Here is an 11,637-nt window from a genome sequence, read left to right as displayed (position 1 = left end):
AATATTAAATTATTATTTTTTAAGGCCCGTTTCTTGTCCTTAGGCCACCGCATTTCTCGAATTTGAGAGCACTGTTGTTCCACTCTAGCCAAATTATATTGTCTTAAACGAGATCACGTCGGTTTAGAGTTTAGTCGTACCACCACAAGAGAAAAACTCTCTCGCGTAACACACAGTGGGACGAATACCCGGTTGAGCTCGGGATTCGAACTGACAACCTCTCAAGACTTAGCTCAAATCATTTATTATCGTATCCACCAAAGTAACACAAAAATGAGGATCAAACTTAGGTCTCCATTAAAAAATCTAAGTCTTCCTATTATACCACTAGACCAAAATTGATGGATTAATATTAAATTAATTAATTTCCAGGAGTAAATATTGTTTACTTTTATATCATATATCTTTTGAAATTTAAATATAAAAACAAAGAAATTATTTATTTAGACAGGATTAATATAGTATGGGGTGATGGCTAAAGCTTTTAATCTTATGGTCTTAACTATGAAACACGACTTAAGACGGTTTTCTTATAATAGTGAATTTCCTCTGTGATAATGTTCCTAAGTGAGTTAGACCTAGAGCGTCAAAATCAGTATGGACGTTTAACATCTCGTCTAAGAAAGGTTTACTCAGGTATGAGCAGGCCCTGAGAATTCACGTGCGCGGGTCGAGTTGGAAACAAATATGCCCCTTATGTCTTAACGTATTAAATAATGTAAACACATTTTTTTATACGCGCGATTTTCCTATCGTCCGATTGTATAATTTCGGAAAAGTCCTTTCTGCCGATACTACCGTGACTGCTGGTGTTCGAAGTCGACTTTGTTGTTATCCCGCCTATTCGTTTCTTTTTATTATTTATTTAACTTTTATTAATTAATTAAAAGTAACGGACTTTTTTCAAATTTTAATGGGCTAAGTCTTTCGGTAATCTAAAAAGAGTGAGTCTAAAAGGTGTTTGAGTATTATAAAAATAGTAGGATTATAAGCGCTCGGGTATTTTATATATAAAACGACGAAAATTTTTAATTTTTTTGTGACCCAAAAAAAGTGCCCCGGCCGAGTGCCCACATGGCACACCCTTAAAGCCACCCATATGTATGAGTTTTCGCATGTTAGCATGTTAGCATGAACGCAACTAGTTTAACCTCAAGTTTTATTTTTATTTCTATTTTATTTTTTATATTAAGAGTCTAAAATGTTTACAATGAAAGCATTTAAATTACAAAAACTTCGACGCCCAATTGTTTACTTTTTTAAATGTTGGAGTAAAGACAATCAATTTATGTGTTATAACATAAAATATTTTTTTAATAATAGTATATGGGTTATTCATGAAATGTCGTACTAAACATGACTCATTTAATTAACATAAGATTTTAGCTGTAATAGAATTGAACTCACTTAGATTAAACTCAACCCTACAAATTTTGCATTGATCTCATGGTATATTATATAACCTACTCATTGTAACATTTATTTACAAGTTGTAACTAAGTTATTCGTAGACATAAATAAGTATAGAAATTTTGTAATTGCTATTTAGATATCTAACAATATTGTTCAATATCATAATCAACTTCAACACATATGTAAATGTAAGAAATTATATATTTTGAAGTGATTTAAAAATGAAAACAATTGACGGGTTTTTTCAACTTTACCTTTATTAATAACTAGGTTGTTACCCGGTGCTTGGCAGTTCTGTGTTGGTTACACTTGTGCATCGTTTCCGTAAGTTGACGTGAATTCAGTTGGTATCGGCAACGTTCTTTACGGTATCAAAGCTAAACCAAAAAAATAATTCGTCAAACTAACGTATTTAAAACAAATTAGAAACCGAGACACCACACCACCTTACATTTTCATTTCTTGATTAAGTATGAAATATATAAATACAACAATCTATTTCTATTTAAAAAACACAAAAAAAACAATAAAAAAATTCCCTCAAAAAGGCTCGAACTCAGGACTTACAAGTTGCAACAACAAAACAATACCACAAAAGCAGCTTCCTTTTTTGTTACTTTTATTACTTTCAAGTAAAGACAAACAAAAAAAAAGGGCCTCAAAGAGGCTTGAACTCACGACCTAAACTTTGCAACAACACAACAAAACACTCCACCAACTTTCATTTTGTTACTTATTCTAGTTTCAAAACAATAAATTCTCAAACAGATTTCGAAAATAATAAAAAAAAAAGTTAGTAGCTACCACATTACAGCCACTGATTGGACCACAACCCTTTTACTGTAGCTAAGGGTTTCCATTTATATGTAGTATAATGTAACAATAAATGTTATTAGATGGATTATATATAATCCAGATGTCGTGTACAATTCAAAACCAAACATGAATGGCTTAGTTTCAAACTTTCAATAGTAATGTTCTAGATGTAGTGCGTGTCATACAATTTATTTAATATAGGTGACGTAGCTCGACCAATAGGAATAAAGAGATGTTTAATAACACGTCGCCACCTGAGAGAGAGAGAGAGAGAGAAATAGATGGTAAACTAGTATAGCACATGTTAAGAATGATCCGCAAGTTTGGTTTTGGGATGTTTGTTAACCGGTAAAACATTCGTGTTAGTTAAATCCCATTTGTTGCATAACACGTTTAATTCATGTAAAATGTTTTTATTTTTTTTTCTAAACCATACTAGACTGAATTAAGAAAGAAATTTTTGGAGTAGATTGCATATAGTTTTCTCTAAACTCTCTTCTTGATCATGTTTCACTTAAAATCTATAGGCTTCGGTTGCATCCTTGCATAAGCGTTTTTGATATAAATTTTATTGAAAACAAAGTTATCTTTGAAATAAACATACTTTGGTATCGGTAAACTATATCGACTATCGGTACTTCAATACGGCGATAACATAACGAACCGATATCGCTCAAACAATATCAGTGTCAGTATTATTACCGTTGGTATTCATTTTTTTATATTATTTTGGATAATTGTAAAACATATTTGGATATTCTCATGGCATATCATTACTTTATTACCCTCACCCATTAGTAAACCACGCCCCAGCCTAGAGGGCGATGTTCCGGGCCCTGGGTGGATGATATGATAGATATAGCGAGTTCTTTACACATATCAAAATGTTAAGACAATAGTACCACTAAATTTTACAAATGTTTGGAAATCAGGCCCTTGATCGAACACACAAACACGAGATTGAACAACTTGTATGACTCTTTTTATTATTATAAAACCAAGCACACAAATTACTATAGGAATTGGGTCACCAGAATAGTAAAAATATAATAAAATAAAATAAAATAAGTATAATGATACTCTCATTATACAATAGAAATATTATGGTACAATACCGTGTACAAAACCAACAAGAAATAAATGTAAAGTGCAATTTTTGTCACGAGTAGTATGTGGTCAGTGTAAAGTGTAAACGATTCCTAACATTATGAAGTGAATTCTATCAAAGTGCTGATCACACTAGCAAACAATTTAGTTGTATAAGAAACGAACAAGTACTCAAGATTCAGTCAATCAAATAAAGCAAATCACACCCGGGAATCCAATTAAGCAATCAAACAGCAATCTCATGCAACTTAACAGATTAACTATCTTGTGTCAACTACAGACTGACTAACCGGTTAAACCTTAGGCATCCACGCTCGCTAACACACGGAACTGGTTATCAAACGGTCCCTGCCAGTGTGACTCAACTAAGGGCAAACGTATGCTTTATTGCAATTAACAAGTCAAACAATCCTATGAGCAATTATTATAGCAACCGACAAACTAATCGTTCTGATCGAAATAAACCTAAACCGACTGATTGTACAAACATACTAAACATCAATACTCATAGATTAACATCAAAACAATTACAATTAGTTGTTCTAGTACATGAGAAATAAACTGAAAGATTACAAACTATACATCCCGGGTATGACTCGAAGGATCTAGCCGTGTCTCGGCATCTCTCGGTCTTTGATTACGATGTTATGGATCATATCTATGGCCTTGAGATGATTGGAAGTGATGGTAGGCTGCTCTCCTTCTCTAAAAGTTCTCTGGAAACTCAATTGGGGTGTCTAAGGTCGTCAAAACAAGATATAACATCAAACCCTAACTTTCCCGTCGGTGGGGACCGTCGCGTAGCGCGATGGTCACCCTCCATGGACCGTCGCGATACGCGATGGTCCAAGACAACTTGATATTTAGATTCCTCTCGTTGAGAAACCCAAAATTCATATATTATGGGTTCCGTAACTCATTTTCTAGCCCAGGATATGCTTGTTTTACTTCCTGGTCGCTTTTTGTGAACCCATCTTGTTCAGTTTAGCATCGGCTTTAGGTTTCTCATCCAAATTCTTTCCGAGTCCTTCTAACACTTCCTAACACTTCAACTTATGCTCCGGTCTTCCTGAGATATCATTCCATGCTCGTACAAGTTTCCAATTTAACATCTTTAACGATCAATGACCCGAAATACAAAAGCACGTATGAAGTACCAAAGTTCTAACAATATACTAAACAAAACTACATAATTAACACACTAATATATATACAAAATACCCGAACATCACATCCCCACACTTATCATTTTCTTGCCCTCAAGCAAAACTCTAAAGTAAACATTAACCGCCATCATAGGTCAACCAATTATCACCATTAATACTCGTAAGGTTTAAGGTCATACCCAGTTTCCCAGACTAACACTTTCTAGATTGACAACCCACAAATAAAGTTAATGTTACAATAAAACCCTAGAATCGCCCAGACAGGTGTACTTTGTTTCCGGTTAGGGCATGCATGTTCACACCCCTCACACTATCAACACTCCTCTTGGTTTAATATCTGGACTAGCAAAAGATGTGCTAGTATATGTCTCTGCCCTCAAAATAACTAATATGAGTTACAACTTAATAAGCTTGCAGGTCAGTCTTATATGTCTCTGCCCGCAAAAGATGTGCTAGTATATGTCTCTGCCCCCATTAACCACCGGTTGCATAAAGACTCGGACTAAGGTTTTGTTGAGGCTTAGGTTCGGGTGCGGATTGGGCTTATTTAGTGACTCAGGTGGATGAAACCGAGTTAAACAAAACAATATACAGACTCGCAAACACAAACAAACTAATTACACAATCAACTGCTATTTACATACTCGACTGCTAATAACAACTGAAATAACAAACTAATAACTTCTTTTTGTCTTTTTGATGATTTTTCAAATTTTTTTTAGACATCAATAACTGATATTTACAATTCAGATCTTGACAACTTTACAACTCGTCTAACTAAATACAACTCGATATATACAACTCGATAACGAACTGGATTTCATCACACGGGTAAAAATAAAGTAAAGGCCAAGGCTGAAATGGTGTGTAACGTTCAGTTTAACAAACGAAAAAGGAATATGGTCCAAACGGGCTCCTAGGGGATAATGTCGGGTAAGGAATTTATTTAGTGAGGAAAATATGTACGGAATGGGTTTTCTAAAGTCCTAATCTCCATACAGGTGGTGGTATTAAGATCTCGAAAAGCATCTGACAAGCAAGTTCTAATTCTGTAAAACATACTGGTTTCCCTCAATAAATGATAAGACATGTTTTATATCTATTATATAATATGTGTATTAAGTATAGGGGCTAATCTCACAATATGTCTGGAAATATGGGCTGCCGATATGAAACATGTATACTCGTCCCCTTGACTCGTTATCCCGGCCTAAACGATTCCATTTTCAACTTCTCATTTAAAAAACATTTGTCGAGAAAACTATCGAGAAGCTGAAAAACCAACCATGACCAAAAACCTCTAACTTGGCATTAATACCAATAAGTGACAGTTAATAACTTAGGTTTCTGAATACTGTTCGAGGTACTATCGGGCTAAAATTTTTCAATTTTCCCCATCCCCACACTTGAGGTTAACATTGTCCTCAATGTTCAAATTTTAAAACAATTAACGAACATTTGAGGGACGAGGTTGAAATTGAATGTTTAACAATTTAAAAATCGGGCTCTAATGTGATAGTTCTAACCCAAAAATCTACAATTACACTCTCAACACGTAAACTAAAATAACAAAATAGATTATGAAACTGAAATCACCTAATATGGCTGATAAGGCAATAATAAAAAAAATGGCTAGCAAACCCTTGTGAAAACTCATCTTCTCCAAAGACTAAAACTGAATCTGCAAAATCTCAAAACGTGTAGAAGCAAGCTTCTCACCATGTGTAAGACATAGGTCTTTTAAGAGTTTTGCAAAAAATGAAGTATTAGTTCATTTTATTAAAAATTATTACCGAGCCGAATTAGTTAAGTTTCATAATAAATGTTATTAAATGAGTTAAAATGTTAAAAGACCTAACTCACTTTCGTCGGAATCACGGTTGCATTTAGCGTATGCAACAAGCCCTTTAAACCCCCCGGTAGCCCGGGTGGACGAGTGAGGTCTCGTGAGGGTTTATAGTGAACTACACCCACAAAGTTCTAATACAACAAAATATACACGTACCTGGATTAACCACAGCAAAAAAAAAGAACCTGAAAGCACTTTGGGTAGCTTAACTGAAACCTCGTTTTCTGACATAACTTTACCGCACACATCAAAATCCCAACTTTATCCTTGTGGTATCCCCACACTTAGCTTTTTCTATGATGGTACGCTTGAAATACAATTAGTAATATAAAAAAATGCAAACTAAAAATATACAAAATGTACAATTACCACCCTTTTGAAAATTTTATGACATTCAAGGTGGGCGGCTGGCCCGTTTCCATGCAGCCTTCTCATTACATAAAAGCTCATCCTCAAGAGGTTGCTCCCAACCTTTTAACACACCAGAATCCGGCCCAATCATTTCCAACCTCCATTCTAAATCATATTCAGATGGTTTCTTTACCTCTTTCCTTTTCATCTTCTTTCCCTTTCTTGTTGCTACTTCCTTATCATATCTAACTCCATGCATTATCTCATTCCGTCCTTTCACCTTCATGCTACCATTCAACTCATTCCTGTCATTCACAGCACCATCCTCTCGTTTGATCCTTGTTTACATATACACACTTGTCAACAAGAGGGTTAGTAGCATTTTTAAATAGTAACAACCGCTTATCACGGTTCCCACATTTAATTCCCAAAACTCCCGTAGCACAATCAATTACCGCATGTGCTGTGGCCAGGAATAGCCTACCTAGTATGACTTTAGATTGTTTAATATTCCCTTTCGCATAATCAAGTACAAGAAGTCAACTAGGTAGCTAAATTCATCCACCTGAACCATTACATTAGTAACCATGCCCCGAGGGAGTGTATGAGTTTGATCCACCAACACCACAATGGTGTTTACACTCTCTAACGGGCCGAACTCATACTGATAATATACACTGCCAGGCATGATACTAACGTATGCTCCAAGATCTAGAAGTGCCCAATCAGTTTTAAACTCCCCAATTTGAATTGATAACAATGGCACTTTTAGGTCTTGGAGTTTACTCAGGTGGTATTATCCTCCACCTCCTCATCTCCCGTGTTGGTCAATTTGCTATTTAAACATTTTTCACAAGTGCAATTTTCACAAAAAGACAATTCATCTGTTTTTAATTTCAAATCATTTTGGAAAACCATTTCATTTTGACCAACACATTCGTTCTCATCACTAACATCATTCACCACCGCCTCAACAAACTGCGGTGGTGAATCAACTTCAACACAGGTAATTTCAAAATGAGGTATAAGACTAACCGCGTTGATGTGCACACTATTACCTTTCTTAGAGCTTGAACTGGCATGTTGCGGGTTCACTGTGGTATCGCTTGGTAGCTGACCCGCGTTCTTCTAAAATCTCGCCACGTCTGCTACGAGCTGACCAATCTGCTTTGACATTGCCTCTGAAGACTTATCTCTTAGCTTGAACTGTGTATGCGTTTCCTTCTGATTATCAGTCACGACCTTCAACAACGCATCTAACTTTGAATGTATTGACTCATCTGAATTTCCCGAACTACCCTTCTGCTGGTCCTGATTCTGATACCTGACGAACTGTTACCCCGGTAGCCATCTCTGTTATATCCCTAACTGTTATACTGACTGTTCGAACCACCCTGTCGGTAGCTGTTCTGCTGTCGGTTCTGACCGGACCCCTGAAAGTTCGGGTTTGATTGGTTCAACGCGTTCCGGTATTTGAAGTTCGGGTGATTCCTTAGGCCGGGGTGATAAGTGTTCGAATTGAATCCTTGGCCCTTGGACTCCCCGTACGCGTAACTGACTTCCTCCTCATCGGTATACTCGTCATCATCAACCCCGGGGCAATCTTCAACCTTATGCCCTAACTCACCACAATCTGAACAAACTGGGAATTTCACCCCGACTTTACCAACCTCCTTCTTCTTCCCTTTCCGATAACCCGCGAGTTCCAGTTCTAACTCGGCAATTCTGTCTGACTCGCTCGAGGCTGATTTAACTGTTCGGGTGACCCTGACTTTTCGTCTTCGTTCAGCTGCTGCTTCTGACTTGGATTCCTCACACATAAACTCAAGGAAATTCCAATCATTCTCTTCGGGTTGGTTCAATAACATACCATTACACGACGATTTCAAATATTTTCTATCCTCAGAAGTCAATCTAATGGTGCGGGCACTTCCTAATCATCTCCTTATAACGAGTAAAGGCCTCATGAAAGAACTCACCCGGTAACTGTGAAAAGTGTCGAATCTCAATCCGGGCTTCGTTAGTCTTCGACTGTGAATAATACTCGTTAAGGAACACTTGCTGCATCTCAGCCCAGCTCTCAATACTGTGCATCGGTAGCGAGTTGAACCAGTGTTTTGCTTTGTCTTTTAGTGAAAATTGGAACAACCGCAACCGAACTTCATCCTAATCATATGTACCGTCACCGATAGATCCGCAAATAGCTGAAAAATCTGACAGATGTGAATACGGGTCTTCAAATCCCAGTCCGTGAAAATGAGGAACTATGTTGATGTAGGACGGACGGGATTTAAATGTAGGTTGTCCCTGTACGTGAACCGGTGTGACAATCGGTGAGGCACCATCTGAAATAGCCTGTCTGAACCAACTGTTAACACCCTGAACCGGAAGCCCATAATTCCTTCGTCTGGCCCTCGATTCCTCAAAACCTCCCCGGTTAACCTGAATCGGCTGTCTTCGTTCCTCCTGATATCTTCCAACACCATCTCTGTCTCGTTTCCTGTTTCTCCACCTTTCACCTCTCACCCTAACCGGTTCCCAACCTCCTCATCTGCGTTTCTCGGCTCAAACCCGTCATTCGTTGGTCCTCGTTCTTCCTCATCTCCCTCTTCTTCGTCTTCAGTGTGCATACTGACATGGTCAAAATCTCGTATAATCGGCTGTCGGTGACGAGGGGTGTTCTTCGGGACTGATGGCTCGGGTCTGTCAAGGTTTCGGTTTCGGTTTTGGTTTCTGGATTGTCGGGCTGAATTTTGGGGTTGTTGATTTGTGTTTATTGGTGGTAACTGGTCATTATTGGGTGGATTTTGGTTATTCGGTGAGTTAAGTTTGGGTTGGAAAACATTTATCTCTGGTGGTGGGTTTTGGTTTTGATTTTGGTTCTGGTTCTGACCTTCCATATTTGACTGTCTGATCTGAGCTCGGTTCTACCGAGCTAACCGTTCAATTTCTGGCTCGTAAATCAATGGAGAATTTCTTCCTGAATAGCGGGTGTGCATAAACCTGTTACCTACACAACGAACACACCCCGCGTAAAATGGGAAAGTAAAGTAACTAAACTAAAATTAAAAATAAAGTAACTAAGCTAAAAATAAAAATACCAACTAAATTAAACTAAATTAAACAAAGAAATCAATTAACACAAAAACACTAAGCGCACTAACTCCCCGGCAACGGCGACAGTTTGATGACCGTCGCGTAGCGCGATGGTCACCCTCCATGGACCGTCGCGATACGCGATGGTCCAAGACAACTTGATATTTAGATTCCTCTCGTTGAGAAACCCAAAATTCATATATTATGGGTTCCGTAACTCATTTTCTAGCCCATGATATGCTTGTTTTACTTCCTGGTTGCTTTTTGTGAACCCATCTTGTTCAGTTTTAGCATCGGCTTTAGGTTTCTCATCCAAATTCTTCCCGAGTCCTTCTAACACTTCCCAACACTTCAACTTATGCTCCGGTCTTCCCGAGATATCATTCCATGCTCGTACAAGTTGCCAATTTAACATCTTTAACGATCAATGACCTGAAATACAAAAGCACGTATGAAGTACCAAAGTTCTAACAATATACTAAACAAAACTACATAATTAACACACTAATATATATACAAAATACCCGAACATCAATATATACATATATATATATATATATATATATATATATATATATATATATATATATATAGGATCAGGATCATATGAGAACTTTTTGAGAATTGAGAACTATAAGAACCACTTTGGACCACAAAAAACCCAAAAATAAAAAAAATCATAAAACACAAAAATAAAAAAAAAGTAAAAAAACCAAAATTCTTATTTATTATCCCGGTTTCTAAAAAAATAAATAAATAAATAACCGAAAAAAAATATTCTTGGTTTAGCTAAATTATACATATATGTATAATATGTGCATATATGTACACCTATATATTTAATATTTTGTTTATACACATATATATCATTTAAGGTAAATTATAATTTAAGGTAAATGATAATGTACATATGTGTACATTATATAACTAGAGATTAAATAAAATTATACATATGTGTATAGGTATAATACGAATTAAAAAAAATCGTTTTTTTAATGAAACCGAAATGAAATATAAGAATTTTGGTTTTTTTACTTTTTAAAAATTTTTGTTTTTTTTATAATTTTTTAAATATTTTTTAGATGCTTTTTTTAGTGGCCCATAATGGTTCTCAAACTTCTCAATTTGCCAAGAGTTCTCTTAGGATCCTTACCCTATATATATATATATATAGGGGTGGGTTGTAGTAAAAAGAAGTAGTTTCCTAGGAAGACTAAAAATAAATCATAGCCATTAAATCATGTTAATCAATGATTGAGATTTAAATTACCAAAAACCAACATAGTTTCCTAGGAATTACTCGTTCACCATTATAACCGACATAGTTTCCTAGAATTATTCATTTTCCATAGGTTTTAATGTCAAATGTCAAAAATATATTGTTCTTACCATTCCTAGGAAACTCTTTATTCTTATTTGAACACTTTCTATATAGGGAGAGGATCAAGAGAAAACTCATCTTTAGGGAGAAAACTTAAAAACTCCCAAAGTATTATTTTTAATTATATATAAAAAAATATTTTCAAATTTCCGTTCTTGCCATTATTCTTATATTTTGGTCCCCTTCACTCGAAAAAAATAAAAAAAAATTAAAAAAAAAACCGTTGTAATGCACAAACGTATTACTATGCGAAACAGTTGTATTACACATGTGTATTACTATGTATTTTTAAGTTCAATAGTGTTTGGTTGTATATATTCAATATTTGTATATTGTATATGTGTAGTAGTGTTGTATTATATGGAAAAAAACAATAAAATAAAAGTCGATGTAGTGCACATATGCGTTAATATTGTATTACACATACGTACTAATGTGTAATCGATGTGCATGTTAGT

Source organism: Bidens hawaiensis, unplaced genomic scaffold, assembly GCF_021521415.1.
Source record: "Bidens hawaiensis isolate Kalapana, Puna unplaced genomic scaffold, B.hawaiensis_p1.1 tig00011189_1, whole genome shotgun sequence".
Classification (NCBI taxonomy): domain Eukaryota; kingdom Viridiplantae; phylum Streptophyta; class Magnoliopsida; order Asterales; family Asteraceae; genus Bidens; species Bidens hawaiensis.
This window is presented reverse-complemented; position numbering follows the sequence as displayed.